The sequence below is a fragment of the Camelus bactrianus genome, chromosome 13, assembly GCF_048773025.1.
Source record: "Camelus bactrianus isolate YW-2024 breed Bactrian camel chromosome 13, ASM4877302v1, whole genome shotgun sequence".
NCBI lineage: Eukaryota > Metazoa > Chordata > Mammalia > Artiodactyla > Camelidae > Camelus > Camelus bactrianus.
The window spans coordinates 28,981,251-29,005,618 of NC_133551.1; the positions used below are offsets into that span (position 1 = coordinate 28,981,251).

Consider the following 24,368-nt stretch of genomic DNA (forward strand, 5'->3'; position numbering starts at 1 on the left):
CTTGAATGTGGCTCATGCAACTGGGGGAATAAGTTTTTAACTGTATTTAACTGTATTTACTTTAAACGTAGATCCCCCCGTGTACCCACATGGCTACTGTTTTGGACAGCACAGTTCTACATTTCTCAGTACTTTCTTGATTTCTCCACTTGGATGTCTCCAAGTTAGCAAGGTCAAATCAGAATTCTTGATTTTCTTTCTTCTCTCAACCCATTTCTCTCCCCAGTGAAGCCATTGCTGACTCAGTTGCAGGAACCAAAACCTGTATGTCATCTCAGCCTCTTCCTCTCCCTCAACTCCCATATCCACTTCATCAGTAGGAACTAATTATTTTACCCAGAACCTATACTGAGTCCATCCATTTCTCTCCATCTCTACTGCTACCATCCTAGGCCAAGGTACCATCATATCTCATCTGCACAACTGAGTAGCTTCAGAGTTGGTCACCACTGACCTGTTCATCCTCTGTTGCCTCTTCCGGACTCCTCCCTGCAGCTGCCAGAGAAGCACTGATCCGCTCTTCCGTAGGTTGCATCACTCCCTGCTCCTATGAAAGAATTTGTAGAACTTAACACTGTTGGGGGTCTCCTGTATACTTCTTTATATACTTGTTTATTTTCTACCTCCTGTTACAATGTAAGGGCTGCTCTATCAGGAACCTCACTTACCTCATTCATGGCTGTTATCTCCAGCATGTAACAACTGTGCCTGGCACTTAATTTGCACTGGGTAAACCTCTCAATAGTAATTAAATTACTGTTTATCGTGGAAGGAGATGAGAAAGCAAGAGTCAAAATGGAGATTTATAATTTGGTTGTTAATATCTGAGAGGATGCTGACATCTGTACTCACGGGAAGTTGGTGGTTTCTTTCACATTCTGGGTGCAAGCAGCTGAAGAACGGGTATTCTGCTAACTGCGTTTATCTGTGAGTCGGCAGTCTGACCCACGGTCCTGATGCAGCCTCTGGCGTGAGTCAGAAGAAGCTCTGTTTCTCCCTTGAGGGCTGTGTATGTCCCAGATCTTGAAACTTTGTCTTTCCCTCGTTAGAGAAAGAGGAGAATGTCCTCCTGCAAGGACTTTTTATATCCATCCAAGGGGAGTTTAGACAGTGATGGAAAGAAACATATTACAGAACTCCAGGATAGAAAAGGGCACAGCCATGTCTGAACAGCACAAGGAGATTCTCAACATGAAGCTGTTGTTAAATAAGTAAATAAATAAATAAATATATATTTTATATATATATATATATATATATATATATATATATATAATATATATATGGAATATAAATATATATTTGGAATATACTCGCAGTTATTTGAAACCAAAGAAAACTTTAGGAAGTGGTTCTATGTCCTTTTTTATTTTTTTTTTGAATATTGCATTTTTTAAAGGAAAGTGCCTTTTCCGGCATCTCCTTCTGGTGGCCAGCCAAGGCTTTTAGAGGCCATGTCATTACTTAAATCCCTGAGCAAAGTAAAATGACACTGACGGACTTGTTGGCGACCTGGTCGAGTTGGCCACACTCTGAGTCGCTTCTGCTCCCTCTCGTACTAAACTAGGAAAGGATCATTCCCTCAGCGCTGGCTGAATTTAGAAGATGAAGTTGAAGCTTGCTTTGTTTGACCGCTTATTTGGAGACTTTCTCCTGGTGTGTTTAGGCCCAAGTTTGTCGCCCTGTCCCCTGTCCTTTGACTGCTGTGCCAGTGTTTCCTTGGGTGGGCCTTTATTTAACATCTGCTGTATACCAATCACCTTGCAAAGCTCTGGAAAGACAAAGGTGAATTAGACACGTTCTCAACCTTCAGAGAGTCTGCCAACAAGTGGGCAGAGGGACCAGTAAATGAAAAACTGAAATACAGGAGCCTTGAATTAACAGAAGGAAGTACCCGGGCAGTGAGAGTAGAAAGCAGTGGAACAGAGTGGGAGGCGGGCACGGTGTGGCGCTGGGACCAGGCTGTCCGGGTTCTCAGTCTGGCCCCGCTTCTTATAAGCTGCGTGACCATAGGCTACTTATGCCTCAGTTTGCCCACCTGCTAAATGGGGTAGTAAAAGAACCCATTTCAGATGGTTACTGAGAGGATGAAAGGAGCACATAAAGCCTGGCACACAGCTGTACAAAAACCAGCCTGCCTTACTATCAGCGGGAGGAGTAGTACATGCCAATCGATTGAACTGAGTGAATACTGCTTTACTACTGTTGTTGCAGAGAGCGTGGTCCTCAGCCAGCCCAGGGAGTTCACAGAGGCTCCCTGGAAGTGGTGGTTTTTGAATTGAGACTTGAGGGCAGGCTGATACTGTAGGGAAAGGACATGTTTGACAGTAAGAACAGAATCTGCAAGGCACAGAGGAGTGGGGGGGGGGTGACATTTAGGGACCCATAAATAGGTTTATGTGGATAAAGGACAAGGTGCCAGTGAGAGAGTGCCCAGGAGGGGGCAGGCACGAGATCACTAGGGCTTTGGAGACTGGGCTAAGGAACTTGGACTTGATCCTACAACCTAGAGAGAGCCACTGACGGATTTTCAGCGGATTCAGGGCTCGCCGGGGGAGAGTGGGAGGCAGCATCCCCTGTGGCCTCAGCCCATGGACTGTTGATTCTAAACGGCCACCCTGACCGACCTCCTTCCCTAGAATTTGAGCAGAGAATCCGTGTGTGTGTGGATCTGATTTTGCTCATTGGGTGTGATTTCTGTGGAGGTCACAGATTAATAAAGTAAAAGGACATGTTTTCTTAATTCCTTTTTACCTGATTCTTCCTCTTACTCCCTGCCCCTGCCAAGACAGATCCAGAGATGTCCATCTTACAGACACATTTGAGAATAAGATAAAAGTGATAGATTCTTCCTTCAGAAAAATCACAGACACGATTTTGCAAAGAGCCCACATTAACCTCCCCCTGCACCCTCTTCCTGATCCTCCAGACAGGCCCCCCAGACCAGTGCAGTCTTTTTGACCCCAGGCTTGCCTGTGGTTTTTGTGTTCCCACTCCAAATTACTTTAAATTTAATTTGTTAGCGCACCCCATAACTCTTCCATCTGCCATCACTGCTATTATCTGACCATGTATCATGGGAGCAGCCTTGGATCACTTGATGGTTATAATTAAAACTGAAAGTAATTGTCCTATTTTGAGCCGCTCAGATTTAATTGAGAGTATAGTGGCTGAGGGCATGGGCTCTGGAGGCAGACTACGTAGATCAGAATCCCAGCTCTGCCAAGGTCTTACAACCTCAAGTAAGTTACTTAACCGCTCTGTGCCTCAGTTTCCTCAGTACAGGAACAAGCATGATAATACAAGTCCCCTTGTGAAATTATCGTGAAGGTTCATTGAGGTGACATGGGAGCATGCCAAGAATACAGAGTCAGTGCTGTGTAAATATTTGCTATTATTATGTTATTATTTCTACTACATGACGTCATGGAAGAGGGTACTTAATGATGGATTCTGAGGAGCAGGAAAATAGATGAACAAAATCTCCATGTGCATTTCACTCACTTTGGATCCTTGCCAGTACCTGAAGGCCAAGAATAGACTCCCTAGGCCTGCGCTGTCTGGTGTCAAAGCCACCGGCCCCTGTGGCTGTTGAGTACTTGGAATGCTGCAAGCCTGGGTTGAAATGTACTGGGTCTTGAAGATTTAGCACGATTAAAAAAAAATGCAAAATAGCTCGTTAATGATTTTGTATATTGGTTGCGTGTTGAAATGATAATATTCTGAATCAATCAGGTTACATTAAATGTTAAAATTGTCATCTGCTTCTTTTTGCTTATTTAATGTGGCTACTAGATCACTGAAATTATGTGGCTGGCGTTACATTTCTGTTGAATAGCAGTGCCTTAGGCTCACCATTGTCAGTAAAAGCCAAAGGTGTGGTTACGTGTGATCAGGTGACCACGATGGGAGAGCCTTGTACATTCCTCCCCTTGCCCTTCAAGTTATACTGGACCATCCATTTTTTAATTGGTCCCATACAGGGAGTAGTGGTTTGGTGTTAGCAGAAGGGAGTTGAGGGAACGAGGCGAGAGCAATGACTAGGGAGGCATCCCCGGACTTGGAGGGGTTTGGATGAAAACACTACCATTTATAGTTATACTGGCCTGGACGCTCTGCACTCCCTGAAGGAGATGGGGGAATGCTCTCTGCTCAGGAAGTTGAAATATGTGGGCGAAAAACTCCCTACTCCATCAGGAGCCAGAAAAAGCTTTGCTAATCTTTAACTGAAAGAATGAATGCTCAGCATGATGGCAGTCACTGGGATCGAAAGCACACCCTTTCCAAATGTGGTTTACTTATGGAATGTTTGTTTCTTTCTATTTCAGATTCATTCCATCACCTAAAACCCGATAACGGTGGGCCACGCAGAGTCTTACTGGTGAGTGTGTTTTCATTTTTAAGACAAAGTGACTGTTTAACATTATTTTTGAAATGATATTCACACTTCTAAGTTAGATGCACCCCTACTGGTACTATGATTAGATGTCTATTTATTCACATTTTTTTTTCCTCCCCAAAATGGTTTACAATGTTTCCATGCTTTAAAAAAAAAAAAAAAAAAAAAAGATCAATCCATGTTCTTTTGCTAAGAATGTGGTCAGGGAAAAGATCTATGATTACATGCCAAATACTATTAAATTAAAACTTTTTTCTTGTAAGAAACTATTTCCAGGCCCCTGTTGATGGTCTGCTTGTTTCTCACAGTATCCAAAACAACAGTGTTACTTTGGCCAAGGAATTTAGACAGTCCCTTGCGGTGTGTTGTAATGAAAACTGGCTCATAGCTGTAACATATTAGCTTCCTGACTGCCCTGTTTTTTTCTCTCATCTCTCTTTAAACCTAAATGTGATTGTTGTGACATACCAGTGCTATAGTGGTAGAAAACTTCCTTTAGAAAGTTCCTAGGAAAGGAATATGCTTTTTAAGTGGAAAAGCTTCTGAGGCCTCATGTGGCACTACTCCCTAATATGTGGCAATGCTGTTATCTGAGGTGTGCATCAGTTAGCTTTTGCTGCATAACAAACCTCCCCCAAATTTAATGACTCAAAATAATGATCATTTCTCTAGCCCATAATCCTGTGGGTTGACAATTTAAGCTGGACCCAGGTATGTGATGCTTTTGGTTTCAGCTGGAACCATTCATGTGTCTTCAGTCAGCTACAGGTCCAGGTTACTGAGGCTGGGGGTCATTTGGCTGTCGGCTGGAGTGATGACAATGCCTAAGACGTGTGTCTCACTGTCCTACAGGCTACCCTGAGCTTGTTTACAGGGCGCTTGGGCAGGGTACCAAGAGGACAGCAGAAGCATCTTGAGGCCAAGGCTCAGAACTGGCGCAACATTGCTTCCACCACATTCTGTTTAGAGAAAACTCTGTGGCTAGTCTAGATTCTACCTCTTGGTGAGAGGAGCTGCAGAGTCACATTGCAGGGAGGATGGAAACACAGGGGAGAAAAATTGTGGCCACTTTTACAGTCTACCCTACAGTGTTTATGAGTGGCATGAAAACAGCTGTGATCAAATAAAAAGAACCTGGAGAGTGAGAGGGCTCAGATCACGCTCCCATCTCACAGCCTGTCTTCTCATCCCGTTGTAATCAACAGACCCTAGGATTGCGGTCTTGGTCTTTGCCATATGGCATCTCAGGCAGCTCGGTGGGATCCTGGTCTCCACTCTCCGATACTAGGTCTCCATTGTCCCACCTCCTGTCATTATGCACAGCACAGCCACACCAGTCATCCTTCAGTTTAGCTTCCAGGATGCTCCTCCTTTGCTCCAAGACTGTCAGTGCCTCTGTGTCATCCACACCAGCCTGGACACCTCTCTGGCTTCTCCACTGCCGTTATCTGGCCCCACCCTCTCTCGTTCACCTCCCACTGTCCCTTGTATTCTAGCCAGACTGGCCTATTTACCATTTCTCCTGAGGACACCTCATGCTGCTTACCCCTTCTCCGCTTGGAAATCCCTCCCATTCTACAGGGCCCAGGAGAATCTTCCCTTCTCTGTGACATGGCCTTCCCTGCCTGTGATCTTCTCCGCCCTGAATACTTCAAAGCCAGACGCTGTCTTCTGTGATTCACTCTTCTTCCCCTTTGCTAGTCTTCCTTCCTCAGCAGCTCTGTCAGCGCTCTGAGAGCGGGAGGCTCCCCTTGCCTCCCTTGCAGTACTCAGCATGGGACCGAGAGCACAGCCAGGACCTAGTCAGCCCAGAAGCAGCGTGGACCCTGCCCCAGGTCCCCCACCAGCAGCTCCTCGGAATCACACGAGGCACCTGCTGAAATCCAAGCTCACAGTCCCCTCCCTGAGCCGTCCGCATTCATTAGGTGGACCCCGGGATCTTGAAGCACTCAGATGATTCTGATGTTGGCAACCACTTGTGGAAAGAACAAGAAATGTGTATGAGACCTGGGTTTGAGTCCTGGCTCTGCTACTTCTTGGCTCTAGGACCTTATAAACTCGATCTTTCTGAGCTTCAGTTTCCTCTTCTGTGAAATGGAAACATTTAACTTGAGGGTTGCCAAGGAGATAAAAAAGGGTGATGTTGTGCGAGTGATTTATAAACTGTAAAATATAATTAAAATACGTGATTGTGGATCTGTGGCTGGCTAGTGTTTTGAAAGGGGCAGTTACCTCCATGGTAGTAGCCATGGTAGTGACAGAGGACTAGACAGTGAGTAATCAAGTAGTGGAAGAAGGATTAGTAATTACAGCAGCTATAGTCATAACTAGTGTTACTGTTTATTCAATACCAACTGTGTGCCTGACACTTCAAACTGCTTTACATGGAATGATTTGAGATTTATAGGAAAAACCCCTTATTCAATTGCATCTGTATCATGATTACAGCCTATTCCATCATTAGTGATTCAGTGCTTTGGCTTCTTCCTTTTCATTCGTGAGAGAGGAAATAGTTGGGTAAGCTGCTATCAACCATTGACAAGTTATCAATGTCAAGTACAAGGTCCTGTAGAAGTGTGAGCTGCTTTGATTTGGTGGGAGAAGTGAGAGCCACCAACAGTCCTAGTGAGAGAGTAGGCGTGGGACACGCAGGAGTGGACGAGAGGACACCCAGCTGCCTGAGGATGGAGGGAGAGATCCCCAGGAGGGCTGGGGCGGGGCCAGTCTGAGACATTTGCTGACTTGACGGCTTCTCCCAGGGCTATTCCTGGTCCAAGGCCACCACCTTCTCACCCTGCTCATTTAGAACTTCCCCATAAGGGCTACCACAACAGGCAGCATTTGTAAAAACTTTTCTCCATTCACCATACGATTTGTTGTACAAATCAGTTATTTTGATTGCTGTTGGTTTAGTATACATGCCTGTCTTCTTTTAAAGATTTTTGAGGTGGCTTTTAAATACACGTATAGTAAGATTAAGAAAAATATGGAAGGAAGGAAATTTGTGGGGAAGGAAAAGTGAAGTCAGAGATAAGGTTAGGCCCCCAGTTCTTGGGTGAGAGCCTGTATACCTGCCAGCAGGTCCCGCAGTCTTCCCTCTGAGCTTCTGAGCAATCATTACCAGGAAAACATGCTTAGTTAACAGTTCGCGGTGGCTGGAAGATAAAAGCATGCTAGTTACTCAGAAGAAGTAAGGTTAATTGTGATTCAAGACTTAAAGTAATTTCTCCTGAGTGCTCATGGAGAGGATACCACATAAGGTAGCAAACAATGTCCCAGTAGAAATAGACGCATGAGGACTACCGCTGGTGTCAGCCAGTGATGGGACGGACACCTGAGTGTAGCCCAGGAAGCGCCCTTCCAGTCCAGGTGTGCATTTCTCTGTTGGCCTTGCTAAGTCCAAGGATAAAGTGTCATAGTTTCACCTGGAATAACAAGTGCATCTATTCATTCCCCCCCCCCGCCCCGCAGCCCTCCCCACCCCCACACGGACCCCACAGACTGTCATGACTCTCGGTGCTGAGTCTGGATGCTTGGCTGTGAACCAGATCTGGCACACCAGATGAAATCTACTTACCATCCCTGTTCTAGAAGAATAACAGACAACTTCCTGAAAGTACTCTGTGAATGGTATTTATCCCAACCCCAAGTCTTGCTGCTCCCTAACTCAGTCTGTGGAGTGGCTTTTTGATACACAGATTTTACACTGAGGCGGTCCTCTGTGACCTGTGCGGCCCACTTCCCTTGCTCCACGTGTATCTCTCCTTCTGTTTTAGGCCCCATGGCTCTAGGTCATTTTAGATACCAGAGAGTGCTCTGACCTTTTGGGGAACCAGGGCAGTGTGAGAGGCTCGTTGGAATAGGAGTGGTAGACTCTGGGTATGTATTCAGTGGCAGTGAGCTATAAACTGAGCTACCGTTGTCCGCTTCTGGAACTCTCTTCTTCCAGTCAGTATCTTTACTATTTATTGCAAGAGGTAGTATTTGATTGGTTGCCAGCATTGGTAAGATGAACCATCAGGAGCAGAGGGTGGTATGAGAGTAATGTTAAGCCCAGACTTTTTGCAGGAATGTTACAGGATGAAAAATTTTTAATTTAGGAAGGATCATTGTTGGAGAAGAGCCCAGAATTCCATGAGGACTGCCCATAAATGGGCATTTCCTTTTGGGCTTGGTTTTCATTTAGGTCAGGTTTCTTAGAATGATTTTGGTTGCAAGTAACAGAAATCCAACTTAAACTAGTGTCTTGACTTACACTGGCATAGCCTTCCGGCATAGGTGCATCCAGGGATTCAAAGAATATCAGCAGGCCATTATCCTTCACTCTCTGTGTTTCTTGACTCTGCTTAACTCTCTCAGTTTCATTCTCAGGCAAGCTCCCCCTCACCATGATGCAGAGGTAGCCATCAGCATTATAGTTCCATCATCTTCGCAGCTGCGGATTCCAGCGAAAAGAGAGTGTCTCTTTTGCCATTGTTCTAGCAATAGCACCAAGGAGGGATCTTGACTGGCCCAGGTTGGACTCCTTGCCTAAATCAACCCGGCCGGAAGTGTGCAGTAGACCACAGGCACTACCTGTTTGGTCAGGGCTTGTTCATGTGTTCCTTGAGAGAAGGTGAACCCCACCAGAATCGCGCAGTGGGGGGCCCTAGGCAAAAAGGAGGAATTCTGTTACCAGAAGAAGAAAGGAAGAGAAAGAGCATTCCAAGCAAACACAGTTTCTAGGTACTAGAGTGCACTGATTTAGAAATTCCTACTTTGGGGTCTATTAAACTTGAAAGGTTTAAAATTAGATTCAGCTTCAGTTACACTGAATACCTAGTCCAAGTTTGGTGTCATGATTGAGCCTACGGAGAGGAGGGAGGGTGGGCAACCCCACTGTGGGGTCAGGTGGGCAGCTTTTGGCCTGAGGACCCCCAGTCTGGATGATAGACCTGAAGATGATGAGTGGGCCTCAATGGACCTGTAATCCATTGAATGAATCAGTGAATGAGCTTCTATAATTATTTGTAGAATGTGTGTGAACTTTTTTCCTGGAGGAAGGGATCATGCTTCCATCATTTGCTCGTAGGACTCCCTGGTTCCCTCTACGGCTTAAGAGCCCGTGCTTCAGGCTCACTCAAATTGTTTTAGATTTGGCGAGCTTAATCTTACACATTCATTTCTTGTTTTGGCTCAACTAGTAGAGTTTAATGTCCATGATAAACACAGCTCCTTATGGAACAGACACAGTGATGTCAGTGGCTGAGTATGTTGCATTAAATTGCATGTTGAGGCTTTTAGGCCTATATGTAAACCATTCACAGTCGTAGTTGCCATTTACTTAATGCTTACCCTGGTGCCCGCTCTGTGCAAAGTGCTCGGCGTGCATTATCCAACTATGTGTTTATACATGTGACTGCAATTCTGTGGACCTCAGGTCTGTTACGGTACCACCTGCTGGAACCAGCTCCTTCCAGCTGCTTCTCTGAAAACACAGGAGACAAACCCTGAATTTTTCTCTGCCCCATGTCTGCTGAGTCCACCTCTCTCCACCTCCCCACCCTCAGATGACAGAATTATCAAATCCCAAAGTGGGAGGAGGCTGCTGAGATCGTGCCATTTAGTGGTTTGCAAACTCTGCTCTCTGGTTTTCCATCTCAGGGACTCCTGAGAGGGAAGGATGGAAAGGACCCAAGTCCCTGTCCTGCTTCAGTCACTGCTGGCTGCTGAAAGCCAGTCATCCAGGAGAAAAGAGAGTCTGGGGTTCAGTGTGAGACTTGAGGTTGAGTCCAGGCTCCTGCTTTACTTACCTACCTGTGTGACTCTGGGAAAGTCGCCTCGCCTCTCTGAGCCACAGTTTCCTTATCTGTCAAAAGGGACGACAGTGCTGGCCTCACGGAGCTGTTGGGGGCCTGGATGAGGTCATGCCTGTCAGGTTCTTGTCCTCGTGCCTGGCACACAGTCAGTGCTGGCAAAGGTCAGCTGTGACTAGGACACTGCACAGTGCAACTTGTGAGACATAATTAAGACGCAGATTTATTCCTGCCTCTCGCTGTGCCATTCTAATTGATTCAGTGGTGGTGTGTTTTTCCCCATTTCCCGACAAAAACTTGATTAGAGCTGTGGTTTTTCTGATAACTCTTAGGTGACAAAAAGCCCTATGGCCCCTTGAAGACACACACACACACACACACACACACGCACGCACGCACGCACGCACGCACACACGCCCGAGCTCAAGCTGGAAACTGGAAGTACCCACTGTAGTCTACGAACTGTCAGTATTCCCATCTTGCCCACCGCTTCAGCCTGTCCAGATGAGGCAGAGAGAGAGGACACTTCTTAACCCACTGCTCCTGGCACTGGGTCTCTGAGCCTGGCTGGTGGGGAAGTGGCCTCTCTCCCTCCTGGCTGCTTCGGTGGCTGTCCCGAGGACTCCCCTTCCACCCGGCTCTCCCGGGATGCGGGCGGTACCTCTCCTGCTGGCTGCCTCCATCCTCCAGCAACCTCTGGTCCTCATTCAGGTTCCGTCTCTGGGGTCCTCTCACCCCCAGGCTGAAGCCCTGGTGGGGAGAGCCTGTTTTGGGGAGATGGCAGCTGGCATTCCTGGTACCCAGCATTCACTTCCTTTAACCCCCGATGGGGGAAAGGGCCAGCAGTCACTGTCTTCTCTGCCACCTTAGGTCACTTCAGCCCTGCTCCCACATTTTGTGTCCTCAGGCAGGTGTCACATACCAGTCCCCAGACTCTAGGAGACACCGGTCTAGCCCTCCAGGTGTTGCCTTTGAAACCCTTGTCTCTAGGTTTGAGATGAAAATCGGGCTCCCGCCACCCTACCCACCTTGAGGAGGGTGGGAATCAGCGCATTTCCGAGGAATCTGCCCCTCAAAATCCCCCGTCACTTTCCACTGTCCCGAGCCTGTTTATATCCTCCTGATGGCCCTTTGAGCCAGCTCGGTCAGCTTCTTAGAAATTTCCACGAAATGGTCTGGCCCCTGGCTCTGGAATTTCCCATCCGTTGAGTCGTGTTGCCGCAATGGAAACTTCCACTTGAGCATCTTGTCGTAGTAACTGCTGGTCCAGCACAAGGAACTCCTCTGCAACACCCCTAACGGCGGTCCTTCATCCTGTGCGAAAAGCTGTCCAGGCGTGGGGAGCTCCCTGTCCCCCACTCCCCTCCCTCCCGCACACCCCATTCTGATTTTCAGACACTTGCAGTTGTTGGGAAGATGCTACTTCCATGAAGCCAAGCCTGGGTCCCTGTAAGCTTTCCTGTAATGGGATCGGGAGTGTGCATGCAAACCTCGTCTGAGAAAATCTGCCTGGGCTGCAGGGATTTGAGTGGCAGCCAGGCTTTCCCCCACACCCTGTTCTCTGAGACCACACGGAAGCCTCTGACCTTGTCTCTGTGTGGGTCTCCTTTACTGTCCCGCCAAGGTGCACTTCACATAACCGCACAGAAAGCTAGTGTTGGGAAGCTCTGTGCTCAAGCACCATTTCTCATGCCCATGGCTCCAACATCCTTTCTCTTGGTAGAGCTGACTTGCCATGCTTCACGGGGGGCATTTTGATCAGGGGTCCGTCCACAGTTTATGAAGTCTCCAAGATCAAGCCTGGCAAAATGTGCCCTATTGCCCTCCAAAAACACCCCTGTCCCCACTTTTCTGTGGTTTTTCTTCTATGCTTAAGCGTCCTTTGGACTCAGCTGATTTGTCTGCCCCAGCATTGTGAACTTGGCTTCTCTGCCCAGGGGTCCTTCTTTGTCATGTGCAAGTTGGGCCACAGTGATGGTGGATCCCAGAATAAGGTCACTGTGTTTAAATTCTCCACCCCATGGTGAGGGTAGCATCTCAGATGAGCAGGTGATGTGTGCTAGCAAGATGCTTGGGTCAGCTAAGGTTGGAGTTACTTTGGGGACCGTGGCCTAAGAATGTATTAAATGCATTTTGGGTAGTGCCTTCATGGACTAGTTCCCCCTGACAAGTCTGTACATTGTGTATCCAGTTGTGAACCTGATTTATGTCCTCGAGTTACTACTTTTAATGGCTGTCCTCAAAGACGTGAGATGCTTCTCGCTCCCACTCCTCAGCCCCATTCCCTCCCTCCTGCCCTGATAATGTGGAGACAGAGGCCCAGAGGGCAGAATTGATCTCCTGAGCACTGCTTACCTATCCTCTTCTCTTGGCCTGAAAGAGTATAGTGGGTTTTATTGGGCCATTCAAAAATCTAGATCTATAAAAGAGCCAAGATGCTGATACCTAAAACAAACTTTGTATTTGTAAGCAGAAGGACTAGAGTTCAGACCTTTCCTCAGCTACTGGAGACAATTGGGACAGAAGTGGTTTCACCTCCCTGAGCCTCAGTTTCCTCATCTGTTACATGGGGATAATGCCATTCGCCTTACAGGATTGTTGGGCATGTAGTAAATTCAACACAGTGACCTGTCACAGGGTATGCATTCAATAAACGAGCTATTACCATTTTTTGCATTGGCCTATTGGGATGATTTCTAAAAACTTTTAAAGCCTTGGAAAAAGTAGCAGTTCTCCAGTAATAGTTGAGCAAGTCACTTACTCTTTTAAAAATTTTTTATACTTTTTTTAATTGAAGAATAGTCAGTTTACACTGTTGTGTCAATTTCTGGTGTACAGCATGATGTTTCAGTCATATGTGTACATACATATATTCATTTTCATAATAGGTTACTGGAAGATACTGAATATAGTTTCCTGTGCTATACAATATAAACTTGCTGTTTATTTTATATATAGTAGTTAGTATCTGCAAATCTCAAATTCCCAATTTGTCCCTTCCCACCCCCTTTCCCCCCTGGTAACCATAAGTTTGTTCTCTATATCTGAAGCCTCTTACTCTGTTTTTTAATTTTTTTTTTTTTATTGAAGTACTGCCGGTTACAGTGTGTCAGTTTCTTGTATGCAGCAGGTACAGTGTCCTAGTCATGCAGATACATACTTTTTTTTCATTAAAGGTTATTACAAGATACTGAGCATAGTTCCCTGTGCTATACAGCAGAAACTTTTTTTAATCTATTTTTACATATAGTGGCTAACATTTGTAAATCTCAAACTCCCAAATTTATCCCTTCCCACCCTCTTTCCCCGGTAACCATAAGATTGTTTACTATTACTATGTCTGCAAGTCTGTTTCCATTTTGTAGGTAAGTTCCCCCCCCATTTTTTTTTTTTTTTTTTTATGATTCCACGTATGAGTGATGTCACATGGTATTTTTCTTTCTTGTTCTGGCTCACTTAGAACGACGATCTCTAGGTCCATCCATGTTACTGTGAATTGAAGCCACTTACTCTTAAAGCCTCAAATTTCACATAATAAATTGAGGATAATACTGCCCAGGGTTATTGAGAGGATTAAGCAAAATAATCTGTAGGAAATGCTCAGCACAGGCCTGGCACATAGTAAACATCCACAGAACAGTGGTCTCCGTTTTCCCATCACAACATTATCTCCATTTTACAGAATCTGCAGAACACTTTTTTTTCCTTATAATGGTCTCTTGAAGACACTTTTATATGTAAAAAGTTGTTCTCGCTGTTCAAGAAAGAACAAGAATATTTAGTCTCCAGTTTGCTTATAAATAACAAACAGTAGCGTATATGAAAGCAAGCTATCTGTATGCCTAAACCAAACAGCTCTCCTTTTCTTTAGATTTCACCTCATTTCCATGTTAAGTTTTGGGTAGGTGAATTTGCCATGAGACGAGGACAAATTTATATGTTGATTTTACAAGTACTGTGAAAATACTCAAACTTAGCTATATTTAGTTAGATGCTCTAAATTGAGATCGGTTTATTTTGTGCTCTTTCAATAAAGACGCATAGTGGGCTCCTCATGGCACCCAAGGAGGTCCTGGAAGGGAACGTGGAGGAGAAGACAGGGCCTGAACTGTAATAAGATGACCCAAACCAGAGACAGAGACATAGTCTGGAGGGTGGAGAGCTGACGCCTGCCCGGGCTGGGATTCCTGACGGGGAGGCTTGCTCCCTCTGATACAGCAATGCCTGCATTCCGTCTAGCAGTTCCGTCCTCCTGGAGCAAGGGGCAGTCCTGAGCCAGCAGAGCGCCAGTCCCCCTTGCTTCTTACTGACCAGGTGCCCGTGCTGCAGCAAATACCAGGTTTGTGCAGAATGACACTGACGTCATTACTGGTTGGACTGATTCTGAAGTTCGTGTCACTCATGCCTGGACACCTTTGGTGAACGAATGATCCCAAACTCACTTTTCGTTTGGGTCTGACTCACCTCCGCAGACAGACGGTTCAGCAGTAATCTTCCTTGATGTGGAAACTTGAAATGTGGCTGCGAAGCCACAAAGAGGGGAGGGAAGGGTGGGTGGCAGAGCAGTGGGGCCCCTTCAGCTGCTTGGCCAGCGCATGTGTGTGCAGCCTCTGCCATGCGCTCGGGCAGGATGAGGATGGAGCGGGACCTAAGGGAGACTCAGGGCGGCTGCCCGCCCTCTTCCTTCCCCAGCTCTGTAGCCCACTCCCTGAGGCAGGAACTGAGCCACGAGGCCTGAGAGGAACCACCCGTTGCCATTCTGTGGGCCAGGCTGGCGGGAACCCTGTCCCAGTGCATCCTCAACTCGCAGGGCAACCACGGGGATAATGGTGGGTGTGAAGCGAAGCCTCAAGATCTCTCCCTGGCGAGGACCCCATCCGATGTCCTGTAGCTAATGTGCTATTCCCAATTCTGAGTGTGTGTGTGTGTTTTTTTTAAAGACGCCCCCTAATTTTATAAAGCTTAAGAGCCACAAAAATGGGATCTGTCCCCAGACCTGAGAGAGTTGGCACACACTCTGGGTCCCATTTCCCCTGCACCAAGACCCTAAAGCTCCCATTTGCTTCTACCTCAGTTACAGACTTTGCCCCTGTGTGTGTCCTGTGCTGCGGCTACATCCAGCTAGACCTGAGTTCCCACCACATCTCCTAACCTGGGTGGGGGGACAGCCAGGGATTGCTGTCTGGATTCCTTCCTGGCCACCAGACACCTTCCCCGGGGTGGAAAGGTCCCACCGTTCCTGCAGGAAGGCAGGGCAGGAGCTCTCAGACCTCCAGTGGCTTTGTGGTTGTGGGGAGGGAGGCCCTACAAAGGAGCCAGGCAGGAGGGACCCAGCCCTGCAGCCCCGTGTGAGGCACCCATCCACTGGCTGAAATAAGCTTGGTGGAAAATTCTCCTTTAGAAAAAACAAAAAACAAAAAAAACGGAAAGGAATATCCTTGAAACTGTATCAGCTTTGGCAAAACTATAACTCTGATCTCAAGTTTGGGGAGATAGGCCGGCCAGCCTACAGGACTCTGCTGATCAAGAGTGCTGGCCTGCTCTCAGCCCTAATCATGCCCCTTCCTTATTCCACACAAGGGCTGGAGTGCTTTGCTAATCAGTTAGGATTAAATGTATTGAGAAGAAACGAGAGGAGGGGAAAGGCCCTTTTTGTACATGAATATCTTTCTACCATCATGCAAAAATCCAAGTTTGAAAATGATTTCCTCTTTCATTCAAATGCTGGCAAACTTCTCCCCCTGGTGGTGAGGTCGAGAACTGTTTAAAATGAGCTATCAGACATCATTGTTGTGACTGATAATCTGGAAAGAAATTGTCAGCCTGGGATGAGTTAGGACAGTGAAAGGGGCTGAGAGTCTATAAGGTTTTGAGGTTTGGGAGTATCTTTTGGCCTTAAAACAGTTATTTTAAACTCAGGGTTAAATGTGTTTTTTCTGTAAAGAGTAAAATGGTTAAAATGCCACTAGGTTTAAGGTTCAAGCTTATTACAATACAGTGGACTTTTTGCCAAAACTCTGCCCCAGTGCTAGTTATGTCAAATCCTTAACAGTCTGTAGGCTTCTTTTACTCCTTGAGATTGCGGCAGAGACATAAAACCAACCAGAAAATAAGAATTTCAACCACCAACTGGACATCTATTAGGGATCCTGGTTTACACACTCCAACTCACCACTGTCCACATTGAAATCTTTTCCTCTGGTGCTGCTACTTTAAATTATTTGCCTCAGTTCATTTACGCTTACATCTAACACCTGTCAGAAAGTCACAGTGGGACTAACAAGGTAAGAGTTATTTCACTGCTACTTCCTACACGTTTTATATATTTTTAAAAGTAAAATGCAAAACAGACTTAGGAGGATAATAGTTGGTCTGTTTAAACCTTCCCATGTATGTGGCCTTCTGTTAAAGCATGGTTTTCTCTTGACACCGTTATTAATCCTTTGTTAATTACTCTACTGCTTTTAATGACCAGAACTGACCCGGTTATTTAGCTTCCATTGTGTCTTCAATAACCAGCGCCTTCACAGTGGAAATCTCATCGGCCGTCGTTTGTTCACCAAGTGGTCGTTCGTGTCCCTGATGACTGTTTATCAGCGCCATTGTCCTGGGATCGCCGTTCCCCAAGTGGAGGATACAGTCATGGTGTTTATATTAGTAATGCTTTTATACAGTTGGGTTTTTTTTTTTTTATTCTTTTCTCTGCTCTCAGGAACCCTGAGATGCCCTTCAGTTTGTGGGCCTGGCATTGGGAGAGGTGGGTTGTTACTCGTAAAGCAGATTAATTGCCTACATGGGATGTGAAAGGAAAAAAGGTGCATACACTTTATAGGTTATTGTAAATTTTTTCAATGTTTAACAGTTTTTCTAATGATTATTGGTCATATTTTTATATATTTTGTCTACTTTAATTTTTTATCTCATGCAGTTTTTATGTAAAAAAAAATTGACCATATCATGTTTGCTTTTTTCCCCCCAGGGTTTGGAAACCAATTGTCCTAAGCACTAAATAGGCATTATTGGGGGGAGGGGGGTGTATATTTCCCCCAAGATTTCTCACACACACACACACCCTACCTTTCTCTCTTTTTGGGCATCTTTCCCCCTTCCACTGTTGAAGCTGGCCATTAATCTAATGTTGAAACAGCCTGATTCATTAATGATTCCTTGATGTTCAGGTAATTGCAAGGCTGAGCCACATCAGAATGGCTTGTAAGTTCCCTCTAATTTCAGAGCATTTTCAAGCTTTCATTACTGTTCACAAATTGCAGCACCCTAAAGTTCAGGCTCTGCTGACTAGGACGAACAGGAAGGAGAGGGGCGGGCAGACTTTAGGAATGTGTATTCTGGCGCTCGTGTTTTTAGTAAAGGGCAGTGTTCTGCAGTCATTTGGATGGATTGTCGTGATATGTGGTATGAGATGGAACTGGAGAGGCTTCAGGGGCCTGACCCTCTTCCCTCTGTGCGCCCCAGCTGCAGCCACACCGCCTCTGTGTCTTTCTCAAAGCACCAGGCTCCTGCCCGCTCCCCCTGGGGTGCCCCCTCCAGTTACTTGCTACTGGGGTATTTCATAGCCCTCAGCATCATCTGTATTATCATGTATGTTTCTTTACATGAGAGGTTGATGCAGCACAGAGAAGGGTCCTGGCACAGAGCAGATGCTCAGTGAAGACTTCCTGAATGAAGAAACACAAAAGAATGAACAAGTGAACAAACAGATGTATTTAGGATCATGAGAGGAACAGTGCTCTTTGTAACCATACTTTAAGATGGAGTCTATTGAAACAGCAGTGCAATATTACTTTTTTGTTTCCCTGAATTAAAATATATCTTATAATATGCCAGTGTGCAAGGCGCAGTTATCAATTGTGGGACTGCAAATTGTCTGGAGTGTTTTAGAAAAAGTTGTTAATTCCATATCCTTAAATACAGCCTTAGATATAGAAATTAATGGTGAAAGGCCAACAGATAGTTGGTAGGAAGAAAGAGAAAGCACTTCACTTTGGAATCATAGCAGAATTATAAAACAGCCCAAGATTCTGCAATGAGGAAATGCCTATGTAAAATGGAATCTCACTGCCATTATTAAAATTCATGTGTATTCATTTCGAGGAACCAAAAGTGCAAAACCTAAATCTGATCAGGAAAAAAACAGCTGACAGTCCCAAACTGAGGCACATTCTACAAAGCAACTGGCCTTTACTCTTTAAAAAAAAAAAATATCAATACCACGAAATACAAAGAAAGTCTTAGGAACCGTCCCAGGTTACAGGAGACTGAAGAGCTCTGACAGTTCAGTGCCGTGTGGAATTTGGGGTTTTCTTTTGCTATAAAGGACACCATTGGGACAATTGCTGAAATCTGAATAAGGTTGTAGATTAGATAATAGCAGTGAGGTTGCTTAAGAGTACTCCTTACTTGCAGGAGATACACACTGAAGTATTGAGGAGTAAAAACATCACCTCACTGTCTGTCTGTCTTTTTCTCTCTCTCTGTCTCTCTTGTCTCTCTGCCTCTCTGCCTCTCTCTCGGAAAGGGAGTACAGGGATTGAAGTAATTATAATAAAATGTTGACATTTGAGGGGTCCAAATCTGGGTGAAATACGGTATCAGAGAATTCTTTGAACTAGTCCTACAGCTCTTCTCTAGGTCTGAAATTATGTCAAAATAGAAGTTTTAAAACAGGGTGCTTATGAAGAGCTTATAATCCCATAGGAAAATGCCACTGCTGGAAAGGAGCAAAACATAGAACTGTATACTAGAGTGTGATCTCAGCTGCCTTAAAGACACTGAGAAAAGATGAGAAGGACATACAGCAATGTGTTAACTTTCGTTATCTTGCATCCACGTTAGTATATGTTACACATTTTTCTCTACATAGCATGCATTTCTTGAAAAATAAGGAAGAAAAACACTTCTCAGGAAAGGTAATGGCTGACTCACAAAGAGAGGAGAGCTGAGAGCACCTCGCTCCTTGCGCACCGCCACGTGCCCCATTCTGTAGAAGGCTGCTGTAGATCTATGCATGTGTACACACATGCACACACATGGTTTTTAAAAACTTTTGTTTTTCCTCAATGGTATTTTGGAGGAAATCCTCTATTGGGTAGGAGCTGAAATGAGATAACCTCTTAAGCCTCGTCCAGCCCTGGAATTCCTTGCTGTGCTTTCCCAGTTTTTGGAAGTTAGCACTTTCTGTGACCCAGACATGATGCTAGGTACTGAGTACCTAAGGATGGATAAGCCACCCAGTGCTCCTGTGTTCACAGTCCGCAGCAGATCGGTGGTTGCGGCCCGTGCTGGGTACTATGGGAGCATTGTGGCTCCTGTGACAGGTGGACTCGGCTTGGGGTGGGGTGGTGGTTGGGCAAGGCAGGCATGGATCTGGGGACCTAGAAAGGCCATTTAGGGAAGGGTACCGGGACATTGCAGGCCGAACGTTCCAGTGTGTCTAGCATACATTCTCTGGCCCACTGGAGTATCATTCTGGAGACCCCGGCTGGGAGGCGAGGGTCTTGACAAGAGCTGGGAAAGCTCCAGGTCCTGCAGGGTCTGCTTTCCCAGGCGTAGGAGGAAGTGGTCCTGCTGCAGGACGTAGGGGTGCTTCCTGTGGCTCGGGAGCAAGGCTCCCCATGAACTCGATGCCTCCATCGTGGTGGGAGTTTGCCTGATCGCCCCCAAAGCAGATGCTGCACAGATATCCCCAGGGAGGACAGAATAAAGGTGAAGGCAGTACTGTGCTGGCGAGTTTGCTGATCTCTGATGTACTCGGTGGAACTCCTGGAACGTGCTTTATTCATTGGTGTCATAAATAAAGCCGAGGGGTCAGGTCTACCTGCACTTGGCCTTGCAGGCTCTCCAGCTGTTTCCAGAGTCCCAGAGTCACCCCCAGAGCAGTAATGTTGTTGAGTTGTGCTCCCCATTTCCCTGGCCAGTCACTCCTCTTTGAACCATCATTGGCTTGAGCCCATTATCCATACCAGTCTTGGGAGCCTGAAGACACCAAGATGTAAGTCCTCTTCATCCACTGAAGAACTAGATCAAACAGGCAAAACAGTGATTAAGAATCCTACACCAGGGTTAGATTGGAAGCTTCCCTGTTTATCTTGGGACCTTTTTTTAAAGAACCATTTTAGAGCATGATGTTTTTACTCAGGTGTTGCTTCCATTATAAACATATCTCATAGTTTGTTAGGAAGAGCACATGAGCTGATATAAATTCTGGATATAAAATATCATAAGCATTTGATACCTACCAGTTATTATTAATAAGCATCGATTAGCACCATGTATGAAGAGAAAGCACTCGAGTCTTGGTCAAATGACCTGTTTTCTAGTCTAAGCTCTCCCCCCACAATCCTAGAAGTAAAGAAAAACTGAGCTGGATAGAGGACTTAGACATTTTTTTAGCATCTAGTCCAACAACCTCATTTTCGGAAACTTGGAAAGGTGTAAGAGTTCATTAGCTTATTGGTCATAGCTTAGTGTTCTCACCCTCATTTTTAAAGCGAGAGTAATCACTGTACCCCCATCACACGATTCTTGCGAAGGTTACCCCTCAGGCCCCTGGCAGCGTCTGGCCCCAGAGAAGTCCTTCAGTTAAATTAACTCGTGTTGTCGTTGGCGAGTTCCAGTTTAGTTGTCTTCCTCTCCCATTGGACTGTGAAGACAGAGACTTGTCCTCCTGGCTTATCTTCACGTCCCCGCCATCTGGCATGGTGATGGGCACATAGTCGGTGCTCAACTAACATTTGTTGAAGGATCGAAGAAAGCATCTTGCTGAAGGTAGGATTTAGGCAAAGTCTGAATCAGAGCAACGTCCTAACTCCAGGGTTCAGGTTTTCCATACTGTTCACTCTTTAGCTTCCTACTCTCTTTAACTTTAGGCAATTTGCTTCATTTCTCTGGGCCTCATTTCTCTGTTTCTTCCCCTTGGATTTGATGGGCCAGGTCCCTCTTAGGTGAGCAGAGTGTCACCGGCTGCCTTTAGAGAAGACCTATGGTGGTGTGCTTGATTGGCCACTAGGTGGCATGGTTGGCCAAATATCAGACAAAGCCAGAAAAAAGGACTGCCCCACTGACAGTACTGTGGGATCTTAAAATTGGAAACTAGTTACCCTTGGATGAGCTGGGGTGCTGGCTGTGGGACAGAGGCAGGTGTCCCGTCCCAGGGTTTGTGCTCACGGACTTTAGGGCCAAGTGTGGCTGAGAGCCCATAGCTCTGCTCCCACCAGCTAGGACCCAGGACACCCTGAAACTTCCCCAGGCCTTTGTTTCAGTAACGCCATGCTTCAGTCTTGCTCAGCACTGCGCCAGGATGGAGGAAGAGCTCCTCAGTGTAGCAGCTATGACTCTGCTTCTGGCGTTGGATACCATAAAACACCGCTTTTCTGTTCCCTGCCCAGCCAAGTGGACGGGCCTTAGAAGTCTTTGCAGGAGAAGCTTTCATGCCTGGCTCCCTGTTTCACAACGCTGGAATTTTAAATAGCCCCTTAAATGGAAAAGTGGGTGGCCTGTCGTTATCAGGTTGAAGGGAAGCCTAGACTATTTGGAGGGACATCAGAACTCCTGAGAACATCACTATGGAGCTTAATCAGCACAAAGCAGAGTATTTTGTGCATAACTGGGACTCAGGGTGGAGGGGAGTGGTGAGGGGGATGGTCACAAAAGGCCCTTTGCTGAAGTTGTTCAAAGAAAGAATTTCTTTGTTGCATGGACCATCATTCGGATCTGAGTGTCTTATTTCAAAATAATTTAGGGAGGATCTTCAAGGAGTAGCAACACTTACTGCATGCAAAGTATTATGCTAAACATCATACATTCATTATTCTATTTAATCCTCTCAGCAACCCTGTGAGGTGGGTTTGAGTGTTGTGCCCATTTTATAGAGAAGGAAAAAAGTATAATAGTAATAGCCAACAGGCATTGAGTGCCTGCTTCCTAGAGGTCAGGAGTTACTCTAAGAGCTCTAAGGATCGTTTTTACAGTAATTCTGCAAGGTAGATGCTGTTAGTACCTTCATTTTACAGAGGAGGAAACAGGCACCGAGAGGTTATGTAACCTTATTGAGGTCACAGAGGGAGTGAGTGGAAAAGTCAGAACACAAACCCCGGCCCACTGGACTCCGAAGGCGGTGTTTGTTTACTGCTGTGCCGTGCTGCCTCCCACGATGCTTTGTGTGCAGTAGGTGCCTGATGAGTGTTTGTTGAGTTGGATCCTTCTAGACTGTAATTAGCCAGCACAGAGGAGACTCCCTGAGGAAGCGCTCTGCGGGTCTTCACACTCCTACCCCGAACCACACCGGCGCCCGTGAGCATCGTGGGCCGCAGTGCCGCTTCGCATGCTGGATTTTGCCCCTGACTTTTGTGGGTAGTAAGGTACTGTTCCCTTGGAACAGACAGGAAAAGGCTGTCATCGTGGCAGGTGTTTCCAGGAAACACTTCTACAGGGAGCATCTCGGCGAATTTTATCTGCTTCACCCTTTTCTGACAGATGTTTCTTGGGCTTGTTTGTTCTGGGAGAGGGGTGTCCCACTGCATCTCTTTAGCCTCAGAAAGCCAGGGCCGGGGGAGGGAAACAGCGCAGTGGCAGAGCGCATGCTTAGTGTGCACAGAGTCTTGGGTTCAATCCCCAGTATCTCCATTAAAAAAAAAAAAAAAAAAAAAGCCAGGGCCAGCAGGTGGCAGGGTGCCAGGCCAGCCCTGGATGTTGTACCATCGGCGTGTGCAGGGGCACCCAGGCAGCCCTGAGGCTGCTCGCTCCTCAGTCGGGACACCCGGCCAGTGCCGGGGACATGAGTGTGGAGGGGGCCCACCACCTCTGTTAGCCGGCTGGCCCCTGAGGCCAGGCAGTGTTTTCGGTCCTCACAGTGCAGAGAAGGCCTGAGGAAGGAAAGCAGGACCCAGGCCACATTTATCAGTCTCTGGGTGTAATAATCCAGTCCCAGGGCTTCTGGCTCGTTTCTGGATGTGTCACTGCAACAGGAAGCCCAGAAGAAGTTTGACTAAAATCTCCTGCTCAGACCTGTGATTCTGAGCAGGGAGACTTAATTTTGTAACCCTCTCTCCGTTCCTGCTTTTTCTCTGTAAGTGAACTGTGCTACCTCCAATCTTCCTCAGAACTTCTCAGCATCTCAGGGGGGGTGTGTGAACTCCGAGCCCCAAGTTCAACCTTCTCAAGGAAAGCAGTGATTTTCTCTCTGAATATTTCTCCCTTGAAATAGAAGACGTTTTCCACCATAACCAAAATTATGCACGCCAAAGGGGAGAGAGGGAGGGTCCAGAGCTGCTGGACGGGGAGGTGACAGTTGGTAGAATGAGTCTCTGAAGAGGCGGAGGGGCGTGAGGTTGAGGGCATAGGTAGAAGGGCCCGCACTTGTCATTGCTCCTTTGGCCCCACTACTTGTCCCCTTCTGGCCACATTGGTCCTGTGCTCGCCTCCCCAGGACGTAGGTAGAAGCGGGTGGATGTTTGCTGTGTCGTTAACAGAGCGGCTGGACACTTGGCAGACAGTGGAAGTGAGTGACAGGCCGCAGGCCATGCCGGGCTCCTATGGGCATTCTTCCTTGTCCCATCCAAAGCAGTGCTTCCTACCTGTCCTCTCGTGATGCCACACTCAGGAAAGCCATCCCGGGGAATGGAGGGAGATGCCCACCACTGGAGCTCTGGACCATTTGGCCCCGCTGGGCCGCCTGGGGCTGAGGCGCACCTGAACCTCAACTAGGAGAACTGGTGCAGAGGCTGAGAATCACATGCCTCACCGTGCAGGTTACCCTGTGGTCAGTGAGAGGCTGTGATCGAGAATCACACACCTCACCGTGCAGGTTACCCTGTGGTCAGTGAGAGGCTGTGCTCGAGAATCACACGCCTCACCGTGCATGTTGCCCTGTGGTCAGTGAGAGGCTGTGATTGAGAGAATCACACGCCTCACCGTGCAGGTCACCCTGTGGTCAGTGAGATGCTGTGATCGAGAATCACACAACTCATCGTGCAGGTTGCCCTGTGGTCAGTGAGAGGCTGTGATCGAGAATCACACGCCTCACCGTGCAGGTTGCCCTGTGGTCAGTTAGCCAGGGCCCTTCATTTACCAAACCCTTCTGCTGCCCAAAATTGGAAATTCAAGGTAGGTGTTCATTTTAGAGATTCTGAGGTCCAGCCCCTTCATGGGACTTTTGG

General features: G+C 46.7%; 1 protein-coding gene across 6 annotated transcripts in view; it reads left to right on the forward strand.

Annotated features, from left to right (window-relative positions):
- The window catches only part of GNG12 (G protein subunit gamma 12), a 119,642-nt gene that overhangs the window by 42,778 nt on the left and 52,496 nt on the right, over positions 1 to 24,368 (forward strand). For all 6 annotated transcript variants that reach the window (XM_074376264.1, XM_045522971.2, XM_045522969.2 and 3 more), the window contains exon 2: positions 4,329 to 4,381. The gene's annotated coding sequence lies outside the window, so the exon portion shown is untranslated. The remainder of the gene's footprint in view (positions 1 to 4,328; positions 4,382 to 24,368) is intronic.